The 27,400-nt window shown below is 39.2% G+C and overlaps 1 long non-coding RNA gene across 4 annotated transcripts in view; it reads right to left on the bottom strand.

Annotated features, from left to right (window-relative positions):
• The window catches only part of LOC105070279 (uncharacterized), a 309,633-nt gene extending 290,907 nt beyond the window's left edge, over positions 1–18,726 (bottom strand). For all 4 annotated transcript variants that reach the window (XR_012501382.1, XR_012501385.1, XR_012501383.1 and 1 more), the window contains exon 1: positions 18,424–18,726. This is a non-coding gene — a long non-coding RNA (uncharacterized LOC105070279). The remainder of the gene's footprint in view (positions 1–18,423) is intronic.
• Positions 18,727–27,400: the final 8,674 nt, after the last annotated feature.

The raw sequence follows: 27,400 nt of genomic DNA, 5'->3' as shown, positions 1-27,400 counted from the left end.
AACACTCAACATAATACTAGCAAACAAAATCCAGCAACAAGTGAGAAGAATTACACACCATGATAATGTTGGATCTAGCCTAGGAATGCAAAATTGGTTTAGCATACAAAAGTCAACATAATACATCATATTAATAGAGTATAAGGCAAAAGATAGCTGATCACTTCAAGTGATGAAGAAAAACTATCTGACAGAATCCAACATCCATTCATACTAAAAACATTCAACACACTATGCATTGAGGAGATCTTCCTTGATCTGATAAAGGCCATCTATGAAAAGTGCACAGGTAACATCATAATTAATGGTAAAAGGCTGTCCTATGATCAGTAACAGAAGTATCTGCTCTCACTACTTCTACCCTACAGTACACTAGAGGTTCTCTCAAGGCAACTGGGGAAAAAAGAAATAACAAGAATTCAGATTGGAAGGGAAGAAGTAAATTTATCTCTACTTGCAGATGACATTATCTTCTATAAAGCTAATCCTAAGGAATCCCTGAAAAAGCTATTATAATTTGTAAACAAATTCAGAAAATGTGTAGAATATAAGATAAATGTATAAAAATCAACTGCATTTTTATATACAAATAATGAACAATCTGAAAAAGAAATTAGGAAATATTTCCACTTATAATAGCATCAATAACAATATAAGAAACATTTAACAAAAGAAGTGCAAGACTTGTACATTGAAACTGCAAAACACTGCTGAAAAATATTTTTAAAAGATAAATAAATGAAAAGATAACCCATGTTAATGGATCAGAAGACTTAATACTATTAAGAGGACAATAATTTCCAAATTAATCTACAGATTCACCACAATGTCAATCAAAAAAAATACAACTTGGAGGGGGCAAAAATTAACAATTTGATTCAAGAAATTCATGCAGAGATGGAAATAAATAAAAACAGCCAATTATCAAAAATAATCATTAAAAAAAGACAAAAAGGACAACAAAGTTGGAGGACTCATGTTTTACAATTTCAAAACTTACTGCAAAGCCACAATAACCAAGACAGTGTACTGACATTAAGATAGGTATATAGATCAATGCAATAGACTTCAGAGTCCATAAATAAACTTTTACATTTATGGTCAACTGATTTTTGATAAAAGTGTCATGATAGTTAACAGAGAAAAGAATTGCTTTTTCATCAAATGATTTGGGGACAACTGGATATCCACATAAAAAACAATTTTATTTTATCTTTACCTCAAAAAATTAATTCAAAATGGACCAGAGACCTAAAAGTCATAGTTTAAACGATAAAATTCTTAGAGGAAAATAAAGGGATAAATCTTTATGACATTGAATTTGGCAATGGATTCTTAGATACGACTCTAAAAGCATAAGCAACGAGAGAAAAAACGGATTAAGTGGGCTTCATCAAAATTTAAAATATTTGTGCTTTAAAAGACACCATCAAGTAAGTGAAAAGAAAATAAAAAGTGGTAAAAAAAATGCAATTATCTAATAAGGAATTTGAATCCAGTATATATAAAGAACTCTTACAACAATAAAAAGATAACTGGAACAAAATGTTATGAATAGACATTTTTCCAAAGAAGATATACAAACAACCAATAAGTACATGAAATGATACTCAGTGGTATTAGTCGTCAATAAAATGCAAATTAAAACCATAATGAGGAAGGAGGATCAAGATGGTGGAGCAGGAGGACACTGAGCTTAACCTCCTCCAACAGAAACATCAAAAATATATCTACATGTGGAATAATTTTCACAGAAAACCAATTGGAAACTGGCAGAAGAGCTCCTATAAATCAAAGCTGCCAGAAAGATCTCCATGTAACCAGGAAGGGCAGGGGGAAAAAGGCATCAGGATGGAACCGACGCCCCTAGGAGGGATCTGTAAAGAAGAAAAGGTCTACATAGACCCTTGCTCTAGGAAGCCCCTTTTCCCTGCTGGGAAATCCACTGAGACAGACAGAGGGGCTGGAAAAGACTAGACTCCACTTGTGAGGAGTGCATAGTGGCTGATTAGCTAACAATTAAGGTGGAGAGCCATTTGTGCTGACAGCTGCCACCTCACCGCACTTCCCAATCAGAAGGAGTGTACATTCCAGCATGGCTCACTCCACACCACAGCCTGGCTTGAGATCAAGCAGAGACTCAGTCTAGCCGCACAGAGACAGACCAGGGCACCTGGAGTATGATCCAGGCCAAACTGCAGAAACTATTGTTAGCACATGCATGGGGTTAGTGGATGGAACCAGTCAGCACACACTCTGGGTGGCATGGTGAGCTGGGCAGACATTTTTGGTATGCTTACCAGGGAGTGGCCACAGGAAAGTACAATACTAACTGCTGAAGCTTAGGTAGACAGCTGCATGGAGACAGCCTGGAGAGTCTGGGGTGTGGTCCCACAGGGAGGGGAGCTGCACCTCCACTGTCAGCATGCACATGGCTAGGGTCAGGGGTGCAGTAGACATTATCAATGCAGGCATCGGTTGGTACCACAGGAACACGTAGTGGCTGGGCATTGAATCTCAGGGAGACAGGCACTGGACAGGAGCACGTAGCTAGCAAGTTTGTTTTGGGAGGGAATGCACCAGTTCTGTTCACTCCACACCACAGCTTAGAGCCAGATCTAGGGCAGGCAGGTGCTGGGAGAGGTGTGCAACAGAGGCAGCCCAGGTCCAAGACAGCAGCACAGCCACATCGATTCCTGGAGCCACAGAACCTCAGCCCAAGCCCCAGTCTACTGCACATCACAGCCTAGCACTAAGTCTGGGATGAACACAAGGAAAAAGGGATGTGACCTTGAGCTGCTTCTATGTGGAACTGTGGACATCTGCACAGGTAGTACATAGGTTCACTATGACCACTGAGACTTCATTTGCTTCATCAGCCATCTTCTTTGGGGCAGAGCATGTACTCAAGGGCAACAGAGCTGACCAAACCTGACCCTTAGGACTTTTACTCCAACAACTGGGAAACAAGCCCACCTCCAATAGGGCAGTGACAGCCACAAAGCAAAGAGGAGGCCCTGCCCCACATCCAGCACAGGCTGTGGCTACCACAACAACAATCACATCGCCTATCAAGTAAAAAATGTCCAGAACACACTAAGGAAAGACATGGCTGGAATCCATACCAAAATCAGCCTTCATACCAAAAACATTGGACCTACAGTCTATACAGGTGTGCTCCAGATAAATTCACCCCTTGAAGACCAGAGTAGATAACTGTTTCCCCTAAATTCATAAAGGCAGACATGTTAAGTAAAATTTAAAAACATAAGAACTACTCTCAGTTAAAAGAACAAGAGAAATCTGCTGAACAAATAAACAGATCTCATAAGTCTACTAGACACCAAGTTTGAAAAGGAGATAATAAAAATGGTAAAGGAATTAAGAAAGATTATTGACAGAAATTCAGATCACTGTAACAAGGAACTAAGATGAACCAATCAAAAATAGACAATTCAATTGCTGAAATAACCAATCTGAAAACAATGAATCGCACTAAAAGACACCGTAGAACAAGTAAGTCATCTGGAAGATAGAATAATGGAAATCACGCAATCAGAACAGCAGACAGAAACACAATTGAAAAACAAAAAAATGAAAGCAACATATGAGATCTATGGTATAAGATAAAGCATGCCAACTTACACATAACAGGGGTTCCAAAAGAAGAGAGAGAAATGGGAACAAAAATGTATTTGGAGAAATTATGGATGAAAACTTCCCAAATCTAATAAAGGAAACATATCCAGCAAGCACAGAGGGTCCCAAACAAGATGAATCCTGACAGACCCACATCAAGACTTATTATAATTAAAATGGCAGAAGTTAAAGATAAAGAGAGGATTCTAAAGCAGCAGGAGAAAAACAAAGTCAGTTATAAGAGAATCTCCATATGGCTATCAGCTGATTTCTCTTCAGAAACTTTGCAAGCCAGAAGTGAGTGGCATGATATATTCAGTCCTGAAAGGGAAAAATGTACAGCCTAGCATACTCTACCAAGTAAGATTATCATTTAGAATAGAAGGAGAGGTAAATAATTTCTCAGCCAAGCAAAAACTAAAAGAATTCAGCAATACTAAACCTACCCTAAAAGAAATATTGAAAGATCTTTTCTAAACAGAAAAGAATCAGGAATCTGTAGGAAAAGGAAAATCAAAATAGGAAAGGTAATTGTATAAAAAGATTTAAGATCATTTATATGAGAAAGGTAATTGTATAAAAAGATTTAAGATCATTTATATGAGCCAGGACATAGATTAAAAACAATCCAAAATTTTTTGTTAAGATGATTATAAAAACAATTAACAGAAAAAGGATAAGCATGAAGATGTGAAATAGGACATAAAAATCACAAAATGTGGAAGAGAGGATTATAAAAATGTAGCTCTTTTAGATTGTGTTTGAATTTGTATTACCATCAGTTTATACCAAGTATATATAGTTATGGGTCAATATGCTTAAACACAAGGATAATCACAAATAAAAAAAATACAATAGATTCACAAAAATCAAAAAGAAAGGAATTCAAGCATACTGTAAAAGAAAAGTATCAAATTAAAAAAGGAAAAACAAAGAGAAAGCAACTGAAAACAAAAGCAACTGGAAAACAAGGTTTAAGGTGGCAATAAGTACATACCCATCAATAATTACTTTAAATGTCGATGGACTAAATGCTTCAATCAAAAGACACAGTGGCAGAGTACATTAAAAAAAAAAAAAAGAACCTACAACATACTGCCTACAAGACTCATTTCAGGGTGAAAGACACACAGAGTAAAAGTGAGAAGATGGAAAAAGATATTCTATGTAAATGGAAGTGACAAGAAAGCAGTGGTAGTAATTCTTATATAAGACAAAACAGACCTTTTTTGAAGACCATAAAGAAAGAAAAAGAAGGACATTATGCACTGATAAAGGGATCAATACAAGAGAGGATAGTACACTCAGCATATATGCACCCAACATAGGAGCACACAAATATATAAAACAAACACTAAGACAGAAAGGGAGAAAGTGACAGTAATATAATAATAGTAGGAGACTTTAACATCCCACTGACACCAATGGACAGATCATACAGACAGAAAATCAGGCAACAGATATCCTAAATGACACAGTACACCAGTTGTCCTAAATGACACAATAGACCAGTTGTTGGATTTAACTGATACCTAAAGACACTATATTAAAAAAAAAAAAACAAAAACAAAAACAGAATAAACATCCGTTTCCAGCACACACGGAACAATCTCTAGGCTAGACCACATATTAGGCCACAAAACAACCCTCAACAAATTTAAAAGAATAGAAATTATTTTAAGCATTTTTTTTTTTTTACCACAGTGATATGAAACCAGAAATCAACCATAGGAAGGTGGAAAATGGAAAAAGAACAAACATATGGAAAGTAAACAACATTCTACTAAAAAACTAATGGATCAATGATGAAATCAAAGAAGAAATCAGAAAATATCTTGAGACAAATGAAAATGAAAATACAGCCTTACAAACTCTATGGAATTCAGCAAAAGCAGTTCTAAGAAGGAAGTTCATAGCAACGTAAGCCTTCCTCAAAAAACAAGAAAAATATCAAACAACCTAACCTATCATCTAAAAGAATCAGAATAAGAATAAAACTCAAAGTCAGCAGATAGAAGGAAATAATAAAGATTAGAGAAGAAATAAAATAGAAATTTAAAAAATAGAAAAGATCAGTAAAACTAAAAGCTGTTTTTTGTTTTTTTTTTAACAAGAAACAAAATCAAGAAACCTTTTGCCAGGCTGAGAACAAACAAAATAAAACATATAAATGTAATAAGATATGAAAGAGGAGAAATAACAACTGATACCACAGAAATATAAAAAATCAAAATGATATACTATAAACAATTATGTGCCAAAAAAATTGGACAACATAGAAGAAATGGACAAGTTTCTAGAAACATAAAGCCTGCCAAAATGGAGTCAAGAAGAAACAGATAATTTGATCAGACTGATCACTAGAAGTGAAATAGAATCTGTAATGAAAAAAAAAAAAACCCTACAAAACTCCCTCCAAAGAAATGTCTAGGACTGGGTGACTTCACTGGGGAATTCAACCAAACATACAAAGAACTTATTCTTCCCAAATTATTCCAGAAACTGAAGAGGAGGGAACACTCTCAAATTCATAATAGGTAGCCACTATCACCCTGATATCAAAACCAGACAAAGACACATACAAAAAAGTGAAAATTACAGGCCAATATCTTTGATAAATACAGATGCAAAAATCCTCAAGAAAATATTAGCAAATTGGATTCAACAATACATGAAAAAGATCATACACCATGATCAAGGAGGATTCATTCCAGGGTCTCGAGGATGGTTCAGGGTATGCAAATCAATCAGTGTGATATACCACATTAACAAAAGTAAAGACAAAAGACACATGATCGTCTCAATAGATGCAGAAAAAACATTTGATAAAATTCAACACTCATTCATGATTAAAAAAAAACAACAACACTCACCAAAGTGGGTATAGAAGAAACATCTCAAAAGGCATTTACAACAAACCCACAGCCAACATAATACTCAATCGTAAAAAGCTGAAAGCCTTCCTGCTAAATTCAGGAACAATACAAAGATGCCCATTCTCACCACTTCTATTCAACATAGTATTGGGAGTCCTAGCCACAGCAATCAGACAAAGAAATAAAAGGTAACCAAATTGGAAAGGAACTGGTAAAAATACCACTATATGCAGATGACATGATACTCTATATTGACTATCATATATACTCACACAAAAACTATTAGAATAAATGAATTCAGCAAGGTAGGAGGATACAAGATTACTATACAGAGATCTATTGCATTTCTTTACACTAACAATGAAATACAGAAGAGAATTTTTAAAATTCTGCTTAAAAAAGCATCAAAAAAAAAAAATACCTAGGAATAAGAGGAACCAAGGAGGTGAAAGACCTATATGATGAAAACTATAAAACATTGATAAAGGAAACTGAAGATGATTCAAAGAAATGGAAAAATATCCCATGCTTTTAGATTGGAAGAATATTGTTAAAATAGCCATACTACCCAAAGAAATCTACAGGTTTAATGCAATCCCTATCAAAATACCCATGACACTTTTCATAGAACTAGAACAAATAATCCTAAAATTTATATGAAACCAAAAACGGCCCAAAATTGTCAAAACAATCTTGAGAAAGAACAAAGCTGGAGGCAAAACCCTTCCAGATGTCAGGCTATACTACAAAGCTACAGTAATCAAAAGAATTTGGTATTGGCAGAAAAACAGGCATACAGATCAATGGAACAGTATAGGGAGTCCAGAAATAAATCCACACACCTACAGTCAATTAATCTATGACAAAAAAGCCAAGAATATACCATCTAGAAAAGACAATCTCTTCAGGAAGTGGTGTTGGGAAAGCTGAACAGCTGCACATAAATCAATAAAATTAGAACACTCCACACCATATACAAAGATAAACTCAGAATGGTTTAAAGACCTAAATATAAGACATAACACCATAAATCTCCTAGAAAAGAACATAACCAAAATTTTCTCTGACATAACTTGTAGCAATATTTTCTTAGATCAGTTTCTCATGGTAATAGAAATAAAAGCAAAAATAAAGAAGTGGATTCTAATCAAACTTAAAAACTTTTGCACAGCAAGGAAATCAGAAACAAAATGAAGACAACCTACAGACTGGGAGAATATATTTGCAAATTATATGATCCCTCACAGGGGGTTAATAGCCAAAATATAAAAGCAGATCATATGCTCAATATCAAAAAAATAAACAAACAACCCAATCAAAAAATGGGCAGAAGACCTAAACAGACATTTCTCCAAAGAAGATACACAGATGGCCTATAGGCACATGAAAAGATGCTCTGATGCTAATTATCAGAGAAATGCAAATCAAAACTACAATGAGTTATCACCTCACTTTGGTCAGAATGGCTATCATCAAAAGTCTACAAAAAATAAATGCTGGAGAGAGTGTGGAGAAAAGAGAACCCTTGTAGATTGTTGGTGGAATGTAAATTGGTGCAGCCACTATGGACAACGTGTGGAGGTTCTTAAAAAAAGTTACAATAGAGCTACCATATAATCCAGCAATCCCACTCCTGGCTATGTATACAGAAAAGATGAAAACTCTAATCCAGAAGATACACATACCCCACTGTTCATAGCAGCACTATTTACATAGCCAAGACATGGAAACAACCCAAGTGCATATCAACAGACTATTGGCTTAAGATGCGGTATGTATATGTGTGTAAACACACACACACACACACACACACACACACACACACACACACAATGGAATAGTACTCAGCCATAAAAAAGAATGAAATATTGTCATTCGTATCAACATGGGTAGATCCAGAGAAATTATATTTCCTGAAGTGAGTCAGATAAAGAAATACAAGTATTATATATCCCTTACATGTGGAATTTAAAAAGTAATACAAATGCATCTACATACAAAACTGAAATAGATTCACAGACATAGAAAACAAACTTACGGTTATCAAAGGAGAAGGGGAGGAGAGAGGGATAATAGACACAAACTACTATATATAAAATAGATAAGCAACCAGTATTTACTGCATAGCACAGAGAACTATATTCAATATTTTATAATAGTCCGTAATAAAAAATAATCTGAAAAATGCATATACATATAATTGAATTACTCTGCTGCACACCTGAAACTAACCCAATATTGTAAATCAATTATACTCAAAAAAGAAAAAAAACACAAGGAGGTACCATTTCATTCCCACTAGGATAACAAAGCAAAAAGTCAGAAAATCACAAGTGTTGACAAGGATGTGGAGAAATTGGAACTCTCATTCATGGCTGATGAGGTTATAAAATGGTTCAGTCATTTTGGAAAACTGGCAGTTCCTCAAAACTTTAAACACACAATAACCACGTGGCCCAACAAGTCTCCTCCTAAGTATATACCCAAGAGAAATAAAAGCATATGTCCGTACAAAAATGTGTAAGAATGTAAGATATTAGCACCATTATTCACTACAGCCAAAAAAAAAAAAAAAGTGGAAAAAACTCATACATTGTTTCTCATTACTGATGAGTGGATAAACAAAATGTGATATATCTATACAGTGGACTATTATTCAGCAAGTACTAATACATGCTATAATACGGAGGAACCTTGAGAACATAATGCTGAATGAAAGAAGCCAGGTAAAAAAGACCACATATTGTATGATTCCACTTACATGAAATGTCTGGAATAGGCAAATCTATAGGAAGTAAAAGCAGATGTGTGGTTTCCAGGGACAAGAGGCAAGAGGGGATGGGGAGTGACCACGAACAGGCAGTTTCTTCAGGGAGGATATGAAAATGTTCTTGAATTAGATAATAGTGATTGTTGAACAACGCTGTAACTAGACTAAAAACCACTGAACTGTACACTTTAAGAGGGTGAGACACATGGTATGTAAATATCTCATTAAAATTATTACTTAAAAAATGTATTAGGAAATGTATAACAGGCAAAAATGACCAGGCTTCACTCTCCCCCACCCAGTCCCCTGCATTCCCCTGAGCTCCCTCCTTTTCGCTCTTCCCGGCTGTGCTTTCCTCCCACTCTCTGACCTGTCCCTTTCCTCTCTCTCACCCGCTCCCCTGGAATTCACAGTCTGGCTCAGACTGGGATTAGAAGGCCCCCTGTTGCACCCCCTTGCTTTCCATATGAGGACTCTGAATCACTGAGAGGAGTAGTGACCGACCTGTGGAGTTAAGCAGTGACAGCGCCAGGGGATGTACAATGACCAGTGTTCTCTCTGTGGCCCCTTGGGGCTTTCTGTTCGCCTAAGACAGGAAAGGGCCTGCTGCAGGAGCTCGAACTCCAGGATTCCCCTCCTTCTGGGACTTCCTAACCCACATGTTAACTTCAGAACCTTTCACCCTAGACCTCCTTCTTCCTGGGCTCTCCCTTCCTCTCTCCCCACACCCTCACCCCGACCCATTACATTCTCCCCTTCTCCCCAACCCTCTCCTCTACTCCTCACCCTTTCTCACCACTCTTCTCCTTCCTCTAAGTCTAGCAGCTTTCCTCGAAACCCCCTTCTCTGCCCCATTTGACCCCACATCCCCTCCAAGTGTCTCCACTGCTACATCCCCAGGGGCTACACTCTCAAATGTGATCACAGAACAGGAGCATATAGGCAGTCTGCACCATGTGGTGGTCTCTCAAAGAATCCATCACCATCACCACATTTCCCTGCAGGGCATATAATAGATAAAAGGGTATGGACAAAATGGATGTAATGGATAATATGCATTGTTAGCTCCTGAAGACTGAAGCAACTTTATTGCCTGCACAGGTCTCATCTTCCATCTAATGTCCTCAAGTTAGTATGAGTCTAACAACAGGAAGAAAGAAGGTCAAGCTTTCACTTCTCTGAAAAGTGAAAAAAAAAAAAAAAAAGTGGGTAAATCCTCTTAAGTGCGTAACACTTGTTAAACTTAAGAGATTGATTCTTAGACCATGAAAGTGAACATTTTGCACCATTACAGACCACACCCATATCAACAAATATTTTCCAAAGACTAGTATTACTATACTTTTTTCCCCTTGTGGATGACCTACAATTATGAGGATTTCCTTAAGAACTGGTCAAACTCATTGACTGGGTTAGACAGTTCTAACAGTTCGATTTCTCTCCACAGAATTAGGGGTGGGGACGTCTCTGATACCTCACATTCCCAGGCTCCCAGAGAGCCCTGGAAGTAAACCCACATGGCTCAGCCAGGCTCAGGGATGGAAAGCAGAGACAAGTTAGCCCCATATCAACGGCAGAAGGGGCATCAACACCTCCTCTCTCCCACTGCCCCCGGGCTGGTGGCAGGGCCAGCTTTACAGACTGCGGCCCAGGCAGTGGCAGTCATGTGTTTGCTTTAATGCTGTGATATCTCTGCCTTGAAGTTTTTAACGACTTTTGAACAAGGTGCCAGCATTTTCATTTTGTATTGAGCCCTACAAATTATGCAGCCAGTCCTGGTGGGCAGGTGCCCATGAGAAAAGGGGATATGTGCCAAGTCAGCTTTGGTCCCCTTCTCCTTCCCCTCCTGTTGTGCAACAGATTTCCCTGGCCTTCTGCTCCTGACATGGGGGATAGAAAGGGAAAATGTGAGGGAGAGTTGAAAAAGAGTATGTTTTTCCCAGGTACATAAGTAATCAATCAGTTCAGGGTCATTATTCTCTACCTCCCTAGGAAAGATGAAGTTTTTTTCAGGTTTTCTTTTAAGGAGAGAAGGGACAATCACGTAAGATGCGAGAATATTTGTGTGTGTGTGTGTGTGTGTGTGTGTGTGTGATGTGTGATACCTGATGTGTGTGCGAGTATTAAAGAAGTAGCATTTACCGGGTGCCAGATCCTGCATCAGGAACTTTATGTAAATCATCTCATTCATTCCTCAGAGCAAACTATGAGGTAAATGTCGCTATTATCCCAACTTACAGATGAAGAAAATGATGCTTAGAAAGATGAAATAACTTGTCTCAGATCACACTGCAGGCAAGGGGCACAGCTGGGCTGACTCCAGATCCAACAGAACCATAAATCCCATGTGTTCCATCTCTAGGCCGTGTAGTCCCCTAGGCTGAGGGTCAGTGTGCATGTGATTTCCATGGGAAATAATGATCAAGTGCTGACTATGTGCCAAGCAATATGTACCTACGAACTCACCTTAATCCTTCCAATACTCTGAGACAAGGCTTTTATTATTATCTCCAGTATCCAGAAGAGGAAACTGAGGCATAGTGAGGTTAAGTAAATTGTCCAAGGTCACACTGCTAGTCAGGGTTGGAAATGGATTTTTAAGTCACATTTTCTAAAGACAAATGAACTTTTATATAAAACTGAAACAGACTCACAGGCATAGAATACAGAATTGTGGTTGCCAGCAGGGAGGGAGGTGGGAAGGTATTAAACTGAGAGTTTGAGATTTGCAGATACTGACTGGTATATATAAAATATATAAACAAGTTTATAGCTCAGGGAACTTTATTCAATATCTTGTTGTAGCTCATGTGAAAAAGAATGTGAGAACGAATATATGTATATTTGTGTATGGCTGAGGAATTGTGCTGTACACCAGGGGTTGACACAACATTGTAAACTGACTGTAACTCAGTAAAAAATATATAAATAAATCACATTTTCTGCCTCTAGATTCTGAACTTTTAAGCACTACTTTATTCTCCCTCAATATAGGAGAAATTAACCTAATGGACTATAACCCAAGATCTCGTCTGAATGTAAAGAAGTGTGGAAAAATTACCAAGTTCTTTACTTAAAATCAGTCCTCCTTTCAAAGTGACCAAGGGTTATTACACTCTGACATGAGAATGGCCTGCTGTACTTCCCAGGACCCACTACTCGGGGACTGACAATCAGCACACCTCCCCACAAGCAGTCACCATGTCTTTACCCCTCACCTTCCCGTCCAGAAATCCTCTACCCTTCCGTGAAGATACACCTACTTTCCTTCACCCTCCATCTTCAAGGGTCCTTTAGCAGGAATACTTGACTCTTTTAATGTCAGAGACACAAGGAAATGGGTATCTGGCCCACACATGTTGACGGCCATCTCCTCACTTATCCCCCCACCAAGCCACACCAGCCTGCATCACCCTGGGACGTGTTTAGCCAGAACAGGCCCAGCTTACTCAGAACAACAGCCGTGGCCTGAGAGTAACAGTGGCCAATCGGAGAATTTCCAGATGAATAAGGTGACCTTCAGGTCCTCCTGTGCTTTCTCAGCCTACCATCTCAAGGTCTTTTCTTCAGTGAGCACCTTTTTTTAAAGTAAGAAACCAGCACTGCTTTGTCTCCCCAGAGTAGCCACAGTGTAGGAAACCACACACTGACCTATATGCAGAGAAGACCTTGACATATGCGGTTTTGAAATGCGCCAGTTAAGCAGGGGTTGGGTCACTAATCTTAGCAGTACCACTGGATTAGTTCACTGGTTTTTCGTGCAAGCTCTAGAGATAGGAGGGGTTTTTCCCTGATGTGGTGTGAAGGAAAAAGAAGAATGAAGAAGGGGAATTACTTGTGACATTCACCTTCCCACTCTAGCAGATGATTTGGTAAAATAATTTCAAAGGATGCTGGTCAGCAATATTAACAGTTCTGACCCCCAGAATGGACTAAACTGCTCTAATGCAGTATTCAAAGACAAGATCACTTTTCTTCCAAAACACCTGGAGTGTACCAAAAGAACGTTCTCAACAGATATCTGAATTGGTACTGACTTGTATCTGTTTGTATTAATTTCATGGATGGACTTTGGCTCCCTTCTCCCCCAGCTACACTTAAGCTCCTTAAGCTCCATAAGTTTGCACAGTTGGTTGTACATTTCACAATTCTGAGCATATTATAGGAATCTACATTCAAGGATATCCTAGAAGAATCTAGGAGAAGTAGGTTCCACCAGGGGACAGTGGCACCATCCTTCTTTGGAGCCCTTGGGAGAACTCAGAACTTTTTCAGATTTCCAGAGGTACAAGCTATCATTTTGCTAAGTCGTCTTGAGATGGAACAATGCTGTGTTTGGGGTTTACTCTAAGAAAAGTAAATCAGACATTAGTTTCTTCAAATCAGACACTTAACTGTACAATAATTATAAGTGAATAAAGAAACTTAGGTATGTGTATCCTTTAAAAGGAAAAAGAAGTATCACTCAGAGAACCTTGGATTTGGCAAAGTTCTACCCTCTTGAGGTGTACATCTTTGAGGCCAAGATGAATTTAAGAGTAGTAAACATTAATTCTCAGATCCTACCTCTTATTTTTTAATAATAAACTCTTATATTTACACAGAACTTTATAATATATATGAAAAGACATTGAAAATATAAAGTTTGAGTTCATATTGATCAAGGAAACACATATCCAGAGAAATGAATTGACCTGCCAAATGTCATAAAATTCAGGGAAACTAGGATAAAAAATACCCAGAGAGCTTCTAGTGTAGTATTTTCCCCCATGTCATCTATTTCATTGACAACCATTCTTTAATGCAACTTGTTGACAACACCTTGAGTATGAATTTCAATATATAGTTTACAAAGCACACACATCATGCACATACCAAAATAAAATTGTGTTACCTCATCCTCATTGTATTAATCTCCCCAGATTCCAACACATCTTATTTCTTTTCTTCAGCCTTTTTCTTGACTGTAGTTCACATTAACTTCTAATTTATCACCTCTCATCTTATTTATAATTTTCACGTTCTGGCTTTGTGTTTCAGTAAGTTCCTTGCTTTTACTCAAACTATCTTCTATCTGTGTAGGCCAACCTGAATGTGGGATGTGTGTGTGTGTGTGTGTGTATGTGTGATTTGACAACTATCTAGGCTTTCTTTTTTTAATTTGGCTTTTGGCTTACTTATGGTTTCTCTTCTTACAAAAAAAAAAAAAGTGGATGTTTTTTCAAGTAGTATGAGCACATTTTTGCATTAGATTTTCATCCCCCAAGGAGGTTTTGTTTTGTTTTGTTTTTAATGGTTTTTGTCTTAGTTTGGGTTACACAAAGCAAAAGCAGAAGCACTTGGGTACAGGTAGTTTACCTGAGAAGTGATCTCAGAGACAGTGAGGAAAGCAAGACAAGGAAAGGAGAAAAGTCGATAAAGGATGTGTAAACAAGTGGGTTATCAGTGTGGGCACCTAGGGCTGATCTCCTCTGAGGAGTTTCTGAGAAAACATATGGAACATATCTCAGGAATATACCCCTTTCCCTAGAGACACACACACGTTTCTAGGCAGCATTTGTTTGCTTTGAAAGTTGATCTCAGAGAGAAGGAACAAAGCCAGTGTCAGGAATCCAGATGGTGCTCATGTTTGTCAGAGACAAAGTTCTAGCATGAACTAATACATACAGAAAACTTTGCCAGAACTGAAATAAGTCTGCTTCTTCCCTCAAAGCCTCAATGTCTGACATGATGCTAGAAATACTCAATGCTATTTTATGACCCATAAACAGAAATCTACCCATTCTCAGACTCACTCTTCAAATGGTAAGAAAAGCCAAAATCAAGATCCAAGAATTACTAAGAACTACTTAAAGCCAATCCAAGTGCGATACTGTGTGAAAATAAGCTCACAGTAGAATAAACCTAACAGTGAATTTAGCAAAATCATCTTTACGATGTTTGACTTTAAGGACCAATAGCTTGAACTGTCCCAACTTGGGCAAAGTTTTCTTGATACCCATTAGCTGGTGCTAGAGCTGATACCTGACTGGTATGATGGCCTGGTGTAATAGGAGTACCACCTGGGTTTCTGACCTTGATCTCTTTCCTGACATCTGAGATCCTAATCCTAAGGGATGAAGTGTAGTAATAAATTTAGTTGTTCCTAGTACCCTTTGCAAATAATGTATCATCTTGGGAAATACTGCCTTGTTAGGTTTTTTAGTAGTTCAGTTTTATCTTGTATTCCGTGTAGATCTTTATGTGACACCTTTTCTGCTATTAGAGAGCCTATTGTTTCTAATAACATGACCAGCTGAGAATCTTGGTTTTCTTTTCTAGAACTGATGCTGGTTTCTGTTTGAAGAGTGACATTTATTTACCCTCTGTGGAGTTCCAGTCTTGCTACAGTACCTCACACATTGCCAAGTTAACATAAAGGTCAACACCTAGGGGGAAAGAGTATCTCACAGGTATGACAAGAAGCATCAGAACAAAAGAAAAATGCTGCCTGGAGGACAAAAAACTGTCGTCCCAGAACTTTCCCTCCCAGAATTAACCGGAAAATAGAAATAAAGAAAGTAACCAGTTGCTAACAAGCGATTACACCTAAAGGTAGCATTTACACACAAAAAAGAACTCTGCCATGTGATGTAATTCAAGGCACTTCAGGAAAATATGTAAGTGTGAGCTCTGCCTTAAAGGACCTTAGATGAGTTACCACATGTTTGTTTCAGTTTCTGAATCTGATTAATTACAAACTGAGTAGCAATCTACTGGGTTCAGTATTTTTCATATACACCTTATATAATCCTCTTAAGAACTTCATGGAGTAAGTATTATTGTCTTGATTTTACAAATGATAAAATTAAGTTCAGAAAAGTTAAATGATTCACTTAAAGTCAGACATAAGAGGAAAATCCTGGACTTCCTCTGGTGTCTAGAGATCCAAACTGAATTCCCTTCCCACTGAACTAAGACTGGTTTCCACACATGAGGGCATAACTCCTTTGTGTCCAGAAATATGTAAGCAGATTACTGCTCGGGTTGTAACTGAATAATTTTAAATATGGGCACAAGAAAAGGAAGAAAAAGAGTAGAAGGAGTAATGTAGCCGAAGGGATTTTTTTTTAAGTCTAAGAAGAACAATGTTTTCTAAGCAGGATTTTTTTTTTAAGTCTGAGAAGAATAATGGTTTCTAAGCAGTTAAATTAAATAATTTCTTCTGAAACTTTCTTTGTAATAGTTCCAGATACTTCATTGTCTTTCCAGCTAAAAATTGGCATTTTCCACCTGTCTCCACAAGGACTGAATCATGCTGGCACTTTACATCTACCTCTGCTTGGATTAAATTACAAGCCACTGCAGCCACTGACCTCCAACACACCTTGAAAGTTCAGGGGGGAGACCAGGGATGAAGCACTCTGTGCTCTGGGAAAACTGGCTGAACAGGCCTTCAGATAGTTAGATGTTTTCAGGAGAAGATTTTATAAGCCCAAGTTCTTGCGTGTCCTCATATCTAGAAAAGCACTAAAATCATTAATAATGACATCTGCTCCTCATGATGAGCAGCAAGCTTCTGCCTAGGTGTGTGCTTGACTGCATGTGCCCCCTTCACTGAAATCATATATAATCTGAGTTTCCCCCGCCTCTTCGGAACAGTTTCTCTCAGCTGTCTAAGATGCTGTCTCCTGGACTGGAGTCCTCATTTTGCCCCAAGTAAAAGTTAACCCACAGCTCTCACGTTGTGTGATTTTATTTCAGTAGACAATCTTTATCCATCTTATTGCTTCAAATTTCAGATCTTTCCGTTTATAACCTGGTACACCAATCATGAAGTAACTAGTATCAACTCTTAAGCGAAAAAGTATCCACACAGCATGAATTTGAGACCATGACAGACTTGTAGAACTGTACTCCAGGTTATCTGGAATTCAGTAATTCTTCCTACTCTCAGATGGGGACATGTGGAATTTAAATCAAGCTTTCTGAAGCCTTCTTCGATAAATGTGAAGTAACCAAAGTTGACTGAGAATCATTTCTTGTATAATTGTCCCTAGTTTCTTCCATTTCTTTAATCATTTCCACATTAAAAAAAAGTTTCTCTGGCTATTTTTAATGATATAAAGCTTCATTGAAGCTTAACAACTTACTAGATCTGGTGAATAGATGGAAAAATTTTTTTAAGTTGTTCTGTCCAATACTAGATTATGAAATATCCAACTCAAGCTATACTCTAAAACTATATTCTCTTTAGTTTCTTGGCTCTTCCCAGGCTATTTTGCCCACATCACATCTTTTCTCTGATTTTTCTACCCATGCCAATTATGGTCACTGATCAGTCATTTCACTTCCACTTCCCATGAAAAATCACAAAAGAATCAGAACCTTATAGTTTTTGAGTCAAAAGGGACCTCTGATATTTTTGTCTGCTTCCATGATGCACATAAAAGTAGCAGTGAAAGCCATTTGTTGCAACATTTATAAAGTTGGGATTTGAATTTTCTTTTTTAAAATAAGGTGTGATTCAGAGATGGCAAATTAGGGTGAATTCACGAATCCCTCCGATGACCCTCACACCCAAATTCAGCTTGTTAGAAGGAAGGGAATGAGATAAAGGGAAGACAAGAGAGCAAATCCATCATCTCCTTACATGGTGAGTTACTATGAAGCACTGAAGGGCGGGGAGTGGGGGATGGATGTGGGTGTCATATGGAGAAATATCTATCATAAAATGGCCAATAAGAGACATCACAGCCTTAAGTAATGCTTAAGTTTGCTTCTGGCTCTGCTCTCCCTTCTTGTAGGATATTCTTTCTGTACTTAGCCAGTCAATGAAAAACAAAAGCAGCTTGCTGACACATGCTGAATGTGTGGTAATACAGAAATGAGAAGAAAATCGTTTGCATGGTCCAAGTCAGCTCTCGTATTTAAAAAAGAAAACAAACAAAGTGTAACTTTCAATAACTCATCTAAACTGTCTCATCTTAGTCTCTCAAATAAAAGTAAACAGTTCTCACATTCGCTCCTCTCAGACAATTTTGGAATATCTCACTTTGATTAGGCCGGTTCCCACCAAGAAATGCTCACAGAATACATCTGCTGGGTATGCAGCAGCTGGGTCCACGTCAAATTAGTGAGAATATTTATGAAACTCACCATTTTGAAGGAGTTGGACACCAGATGGTCTGTTATTCCTGGAGCCAGATGCCCCTGAATAGTGATCAGCTGGATTCTTCCCTCTGGTGCTCTTAACAAGAAGAAAAGATCTACTTTCTCAGCACCACCATGGCCTTCTCTCTTCGCTGGTTCTCTTCATCACTGCCGTCTTGTTTCTCCATCTTCACTCTTTACCTCCTTTCCAGCCATCTCCATTCCCCAAATCAACCACTACGTTCTTCTGCCAGTGAGATGAGGCACAAAACCCAATGAACACACAATATTTCAATGAAGTCTGTACTGACTGCCTGGTAACAAAACAGAAATATATAAACAATGCAGTCATGTTCCATTCTAGAGAAGTGAGGTCATTCATTGAATTTCAGCAGGATACGAGCTATGCCTCTCCCAATGTCTGCAGTTACTTCAATCTTAAGTGTCAGAAAGAAAACAAGTATTTAGGGCTAGCCTTGCATGAAAGTGGACCCCTTCAGTGTGATTTGAAGCCCTAAAGGGGAAGGTGGCAGGGATCTGAAAGATGAAGGAATAAATGCTGTGGAATCACAGAGCTACTAGAAACTTCAGAGATCATCTCACCCAACTGCTTAATTTTTACAGATGAGAAGATAGGGTTACGTAGACTTTAATAGATTGTTCTGGATCACCTTGCTGATTAGAAGCTGCCAAGGGCTAGTTCTCCAATGCAGCAATATTTTGGTTTATTTTTTAATTATATTGCTTCTGCAAAAATAGAGGCATACTCTTAATACCATACCAACCATATACTATATACCACATAACCAAACTCCTTTTTCTTTCACCCTAATAACTAGACCCCGTTTTTCACCCTCTCCATATCTCACCGCTCTGTTTTATCTGGAATACATGTGATCTACTAATCTTCTCATTTTACCTCCTTGGTTTCATAATTTTGGAAGTGACTTCTGGTCCCTCCCCGGGTTCCGATCTTGTGTCAGAATTCATCTGCTCTCTACTTAATCTTTCAGTCCAACACATGATGACCCAAATAGCTCCCAATCTTCAACTCCCTTTCTCCATTCACTCCATAGGGCCCTCAGAAATGAGTTAGAGCCCTAATTCTCGCCCCATCCCTGTCTGAGCTTGCAGAAAACTTCACAGGATGGATGCTACACTTGAAGGGATTCAGGCTCAATGGCCAGCACGGATTCCTTGCACTGGGTAAAACTCTTGGAGTACAGACCCCTCAGAACAAGGACCTCCACACAGCAGCCCTAGTATAAGTTCGCACACCAACAACTCTGATTCCAGAACTAATGCAATGGAGACCCACAGAAATCTGAGTTGCCACACCCTTAACAACAAGTATTCCCTCAAAAATGCCATCTATCCCAGGCTGTGACTCATTCTAAAAGAGCCCAAGTGCCCCACTCCATAGCTATCTCTCCAGAGGGCAGCTGGGACCAGTTGTCTTCACCATACCTCACATTTCTCATGTCCTCTCTCACTTCCTAAGCCTGTTAATCTCTTCTATATCTCCATCACCATTACCACTCTGTGCTTCCTCTCCTTTGTGCCTTCCCTAAGAATCCTTTCCACAGGGCCTCTCCTCATTTTCAGACACTCCCTAGGCACACCTACTACTGTGTCACTCAAAATTGCTCCAGATTTAAAAGATTAAATTCAGCCATCCCACTCTCTGAGCACCCTTTACTCTTCCATTTCTCATACTCAGCTACTCTCCCTATACCTGATTTTTATCTTAACCAAATCCACCAATCCAACGGCCTCTCCACTGTCTCTTGGTTAGCCCTTTCAGTCTCACTTCCTTCCCTATCTGGCACCCTGCTCTAAATAACAGAAAATATAACACATCATTCCTGGGCAATCTCATCCATTTCTATTGGGTGACACAATACAAAGCCTTATGTCTCCAGCCCAGATCTTCCTCTTAAATTCTAGGTTCATGCATTAAACTAACTGGCCTCTTCTTGCAAAAGATTTCAAAGACACCAAAAACTCAACATCTCCATAAACTGAACCAGTATTTTCTCAATAGGCTCATTTTCCTTAAATAGAGTGAAGTTCTGGCATCCAATTGGGAGAGAACTGCTTTCACTGATACAATGACAACTGCCTGTCTGTTTAATGACCTAAATAGAAAGTCCGAATCAAAGTATACATCACAACAGCCTTCCACTGCGCTATCTCAAGATTACACAGATTCAGATCCCTAGACAGCTAACAGCAATGACTCTTAAGTAGAGCTGCTTTCAGACAACAGTGATGGAATTAACCAAAAAGTCTGCAACTCTAAAACCTACCCGCTGTCAGGCACACACGGTCTGGTTCACCACATTTTGGGTCTTTCCACTGTGAATCCTGATAGACTTGCACTATCACATGACCTGATAAACCTCCTTCACCTCTTTAACCAGGAAATTTCAGATACAGCTTGCCTATAATCTTTGCTCCTCAAATCACGTGTGCTCAATCGTCCAGCCCAAGCTACACATTCCTTATCAGTTTTCTACATGTCTGCGACTTTATTAACTACTTAATCTTCACTTACTCACTGCCTGAATCCTTCACTAGAATATAAGCTCCCTAACGACAATGACATTTTTATCACGTTCGTATCTTTAGTGCCTGGAATAATAGTTGGTGCATAGTAAGTGCTCAACAAACCAGTATTTGTTAAGTACTACGAGAAAAAAAAGGTGGCTCTCAGGCTTCTAGCTGGCAACTGATAATTGGAGAAGTGAATAAAAAGATGTTAACTTTAGACCGAACAGCTTATAATTAAGAAAGAGGAAAATAAGAAAAACACTGGGGATGAAAAAAAAAATCAAAGCATAAAATTTTTATTAAGCAAACAAATATACTGAATACATAAGGATAAATAAGAGATTTGGTGGTGAAAAATTAGGTAAGGAACATGAAAAGAAGTAAATAGTTAATAAGAAAAAAAGTTTTGTGGAAAAAAAGGTTAAGAAGTAGAACAGTACCTAGGTAAGTAAGAAATATAAAACTTTGCATCTTGATAATGAAGCTCTCTTTGGTTGGGGTTTGAATCTATTATAATGGTAACGATTACTATCATCACAATCTATCAATTATTGAGCTTTAATTATGTGCCTTGTTCTCTGATAAATGCTTTGCACACAGAGCTACACAGACAACACACTTGCGACAACCAGGCAAAGAAAGCTGGGATGGTATCAACTGGGGCGTCAACAATGACGGCTGAACAAGAAGAAACCGGACCTGGAGAATTCTCAGTGAAAGCCTCACCACGGGAAGTGTCCAAAACTATACTGTGTAACCACACCCTGGTACTAGGATTCTTCAGGCTATAATAATGCAATGCATTGAATTCTCAATTATGGGCAGAATGTGATCCTGTCTGTTGCTCGCTAATCATTCCATGTTCATAGCACCCATTTTGTGAAAGGCAGTGGGGAGACAGAAATGCATACATAGGACAGATCTCTGCCTCTGGGGAAACTAGAAGATTAAAGGCCCAGGAAAACGATTCCTACCCGAGTCCAAAGCAGAAGTGACTTCCTGACCATAGCAGTAGTGGTAACATTTGGAGGACTTTAACACTAGCAAGATCACACATGAGCTTTTTTAGGGGGAGGGATATGGGATAGAGTATTTTTAATTTCAGCACCCAAGACAAACTCTGCGTATATGTTCTTATCTGAGGAACTGAGATTACCATGGGCTTTCTCAATCTTCTCCTACAGAGACAACTGTATCTTCTCCTTCCTTCTTCCAGTCTTCAGGAAAGGGGAGGACTTTCTTCTGATCTCAGTTTCTCCTATCTCTTTGTAGACCTTGTTCTGCTGACTATTCAACTTCTCTTGCTACCATTTCTCAATGTGTCTGTTATCTATAAACTTAGCTGTGTCCTTCCCATCCAATACATACTTATTTAACATTACACATCATGCAAGCAAGATACTGCCTTTTTTTTTTTTTAACCTCCTCCTTTAGGTCAAGCTTATAGAATGAGCAGATTGTGCTTCCTGCTTTAGCTCTATACCTTCAGACTCCATCACTCAGCAGAAACCACTTCAGTGATGATAACAAAACCACCTAATTGTCAAATGCAAAGGGCTATTTCCAACACTTATCTTGTTAATTATGCTTATTGTTTCCCAAAGAGTATTCCTTGGGACTCCGGTTCTGTGTGCTATTACTAAGCATAGTTACGTAAGAAGAAAGGAGAGAGATTTAAGGTCAAACATAAGCTTTGGGAACTTAACATTAGAAGTTAAAATGTATAGGTTTCTTTCTAGCAAGACTTCTCTGGGACATTAATGGGCTAAATTATCTTGTGATTCTGCAAGACATTTCTCACATTTAGTTAAGCAGGTAATCTTGTTCCAAACATTATTTCATGGGAGGATTATTCCCTGGAACAGCCTTTGAGAAGGACCTCTCCCTTATCCTTTGACACAGGTGACCATTACTTTCAATAGTTTTTCTTCCTCTGATTCTATGATGCCTACTTCTCACTTTCCTCATTCTCTTCTTAAACAAGCTTTGCTTTCTCTACCCAACCTTTAAACATTAGTATTTTTCTTGCTTTTACGCTAGGTCTCTTCCTATGTATGTTTTTTTGGGTGATCTCATTTGCCATCTGATTTCAGCACTTACTGTGAACTGATGATCTTCCAAATCTGAATTTTTAACCAAGATTTTGCCCACTGTATTCTCCACATGCCATGTATCCAAAGGTCTCTTTGACTTTTCCACTTGAATGTATTTCAAGTATCTCTAACTCAATATGCCCAAAGCTTTTTCCCCAAACCCTGATCCTTTTTTGTGTGCATTTCCTGTCATGTTGAGGGGCATCACTAGACATTCAATTATTTAAGCTAGAAACCAGATGAGACTCTTTCTGCCTCGTGTTTCATGTATTATCGGTCATCAGAGCCTGTTAGATATCCAAACTATCTCAATTCTAAAGATACCTAAACTATTCAGGTTTCTTCATTTTTTGAGCAAATATTGAGCACTAACTACATACCAGGTACCAGTCTGAGTGCTTTGGACATAGCATCAAACCAAACAGACTAGATCCCTTCTACTGAGAGACTTAACATTTTGGCAGTGAGGACATAATCCACATATACGTGTTACAGGCTGAAAGTGTCCCCTCCCCAAGTTCATATGTCGAATTCTCAGTATCTCAGATGTGACTGTACTTGGAGATAGGATCTTTAAAGAAGTAATTCAGTTAAAATGAGGTCAGTAGTGTGTGCCCTAACCGAATATGACTGGTGGTACTTCCCAGCAAGGATGGAAGGGTTGGTGGGACTTCCTTTCCGAATGGGCCACAGAAGAATACGTGGTGGGGAATGAAAGAGTCTTCCACTAGAATCCACCTAAATTTTCTGTTATCAATTTCAGAAATCATCACACTTTCAGGTTTTCTACTAATAAAAAACAGGCAAACACATTCACCCCACTCCTCAGCAAAGCTGTGGTTGCATGACAGGCTGAGGTGATGGATGAGGAAAGGTTGTGAGCCATCCTGAATGGCCATTTCTATGAGCAAGAAGAAACTGGTGATTTTAAAGGACTCTGCAACACGTAGTACATCACAGGCCCCCAGAATTTGCTTGAAACTTGAGTAGACTTGGGCCTATTTTGTTCAGCAGCAGCAACAGTGGTAAACTTCCGGGGACCAACTACTGGGCACAGGTTGTAGAGTTCTGGGGAGAAAAGAATGTAAAGTTCTGTCCCCAACTTCAAGGTCTAGTCAGGGAAATCACGGTGCTCAGGACTTGCCTTGTTTATAGAATTTTCTCTTCTAGGAAGTAGACTTTTATACCAGCAAACCTACTGGCTTTTATTTACTATGAGATGAACGTGTTTAAGGAAATTTTCCAAGTAATTATCTGGTGCACAGATATAATTGAAACCCACACAGTGGGCAGAATTCTAAAGGTATGCTCCCACGATCCATCCCCCGACACTATTTAGGCACTGCTGTGAAGAGATCTTGCAGATGGAATTAAGTCTACTCATCAGCTGACCTTAAGCTAGGAAGATTATCCTGGATTATCTAGGCAGGCCCAATGAAATTACATGAGCCCTTAAAAGCAGAAGTGGAAGCAGCAGAGTCTGAGAAGGGTTAGCAGAAGAGGTAAGCAGAGGTGAGGTGACACAGAAGGGGAAGGTCAGGGAGGTGAGAAGCATGAGAAGGACTCGGCCCCCTGTGGCTGGCTTTGACGATGGAGGAAGAAGGTCACGAGTCAGGGAACGCAGATGGTCTAGAATCCAGTACACCATGACCGCCAACAAAGAAACAGACACCTCAGTCCAACAACCAGATGCAGCTAGAACTGGCCCTATCCTTGAATGTGCCCGGAAGCGAGTGAACGCCCAGAGCCTCCAGACACTTGATGACACCTTCAGTTCAGCCCTGTGAGGCTCAAAGCATTCTTAGGTGCTATGGCTGGACCTCTGAGCTACAGAAGCACGAGAAAACAAATGGGAGTTATTTTGAGTTGCTATATTTGTGGTAATTTGTTACGGCAACAATAGAAAACGAATACAGCCCACGACAGTTATTATAAGGCTAACAAAAAGAGAAGCTGACTAGAGAAGGGAGCACAAGGTGGCCGAGTATGCCTTCGCACAGTGTTATTCAAAGAGCATGGAGTTTCAGGTTAGTTCATACTCTCATCTTTCCTGTGAGAACTGTGCCCGTCTCTTTCTGGACTCAGTCCTAGGGATGGACGTATTTTCAAAGAATTTAAATTAAGCAAGATCCCACCAGCATCCTATCCTGAATCTTGTAAAAGTAACCGGATGCCTGTAAAGACAGAAATTAAGAATGGTGCCCTTTGAGGATTGTGATAGATGACATTACTAATCTTTCAAATATTCTAGTTCCCCTTTCTGTGGTGTCCTTTCCTGCAGGATTATATATCACCCTTTATGACATTAGCCTTAGCCGTGTGATTTGCTTTGGTCCATTAAATGCAAATGGAAGTTATGTTTGTCACTTACAAGCAGGAGCTTTAAGAGCCTGCGTGTGGTTCACGGGGCTCCACTTCCCTCTCCCATGAGCCTGGCAATGCCCCCAGAGAGAGGCTATGTCATCATTCCGAGTCCCACAATGAAGACAGTATGGAGCAGAGCCTTAGCTAACCAGTGATGAAAATCTAATTTGAACAAGAACTAAACCTTTATTGACATGAGCCACTTGGATTTGGGGGTCTTTTGTTAGCATGGTATAACTTAGCCATGCTGGCTGACATAGGTGTGGTCCTAGAAATGCCAGCATCTCTCATGACTAAGAGCCAGTAAGCAAGTCCATTTGAAGCAAACCTTTCCGTTCAGGGTGGATACCAGTAAAAGGCTCCTCCGGGTTACACAAAAATAAGCTGAATGGCATTGTCGAGGGAGGGCAAACTGCCTTGAGTAAGAAGTGCATTAATTAAGGAAGGATAGGCTCTTTTACAATAACGGATCCCCAAATCTCAAGAATTCAAATAAATAAAAATGTATTTCTCATGCTCACAAGAGATAGGACAGTTTGGCTACTTTCCTGGATGGCTCTCCTCTAAGCAGTGGCCCAGGGCTCAAGCTATTCCCAACTTGCGGCTCTACCATCTTGGAATCTTTTTCCTTCTAGCCATGCAGATAAGGGAGTGAGCACATGAGAGATCTGATAGGAAAGGTTCTATGGTGAGGCACATGGGCCCATATTCTCTGTGCAGATCTCATCACAGATCCCACCTAGCTGCCAGGAGGACTGGAAAATGAAGCCTTCCTATGTGACCAGGAGGGAAATAAAATGATTTTATGAATGGTCACATTTTGTCTGCCACAATGAAGCACTATTTTCTAAGGAGAAAGGTGTAAAAAGACATGTTCAATTTTGTGTGGCTTTAAAAGGCAGTACTATCATTGGATGATAATGGCCAGCAGGAAAGGTGGAGGGTTCTGACTCTGGTCTTTGAGGTGGTAATAGTTATTGGAACCCAATTAAACCTCTCAGCGTTGGTTGGCTGGTGTCCCAAGAATGTCTGTGTATGGAAACCAAAAGAGCTTTCTGCTATAGCCATATCCACAAGGGCCAAGTGTGGATGAAGAACCACTGCAGAAAATGGAGGTGTCCGGACCACCAACGACATCACTGCTGCAACGGACAAGCACCACTGGAGATGTGCGGGTCTGGTCTTCGGCAACAACCCCAAGCAGTGGTGGGCAAGGAACTGACCAGAACCCAGGTCTCTCTCAGTCTCACATGAGAAACATACTGAGTCCCTCTTTGCACCAAGTTAACCCTGAAGCTCTTAGGCAATTTATGTAGGAGAACCTCAAAAGAGAAATTTTGGTCTTCATGCTGATAAAATGGGTAGCAGTTCAAGCAAATAATTTAAAAGGCAAAAAGATGTCTCATGTTTGAATACTGAGTTTGTTGAGCAGTTCATACTGGTTAACTGAAGAGAAAGACAGGATGAAGATAATGGACAGGAGAGGAAGGAGAGCTTCAGAAAGGAAGAACTCTAATTTGAAAAAGTAAGTGATTCATTTATATTAATTTTATTTTATCTTTAATCAATAACCCCCAGCCCTGCAGCAATACAAGCCAGGTAGGTGAGCTGGCCAGAGCGGCACCCACTGAGAGATGATCAGTTTCATGTGAGGTGATTCCACTCTAGAAATTCAGAGGCTAGAGAAGAGAGCATCATTTCTGCTCTGTGTATTGAGTCATGGGTAGGGGTGAGAGGATACCCTTCCAGTACGTCATTAAAGCACTGTGGGGGTGTTTGAGCAAACTTCTTACATAAACAGGATCTGCATGTGAGAAGGCTTTCAAAGGTTGAGTGTGGAGCCACACTAGAGACAGAGCAGCAAGTGGGCAGCCAGCCAACTACTCACGCGATGTTCTGAAACACATGGGGCTCTTTGCTACCTCCGCCATTCGCTCAGCCCACTCAGACACAACCGTAAGTGAGGAGCCTCT

The sequence above is a fragment of the Camelus bactrianus genome, chromosome 21, assembly GCF_048773025.1.
Source record: "Camelus bactrianus isolate YW-2024 breed Bactrian camel chromosome 21, ASM4877302v1, whole genome shotgun sequence".
NCBI lineage: Eukaryota > Metazoa > Chordata > Mammalia > Artiodactyla > Camelidae > Camelus > Camelus bactrianus.
Note: the sequence above shows the minus strand (reverse complement) of the source record. Positions and strands in the feature narration are given on the sequence as shown.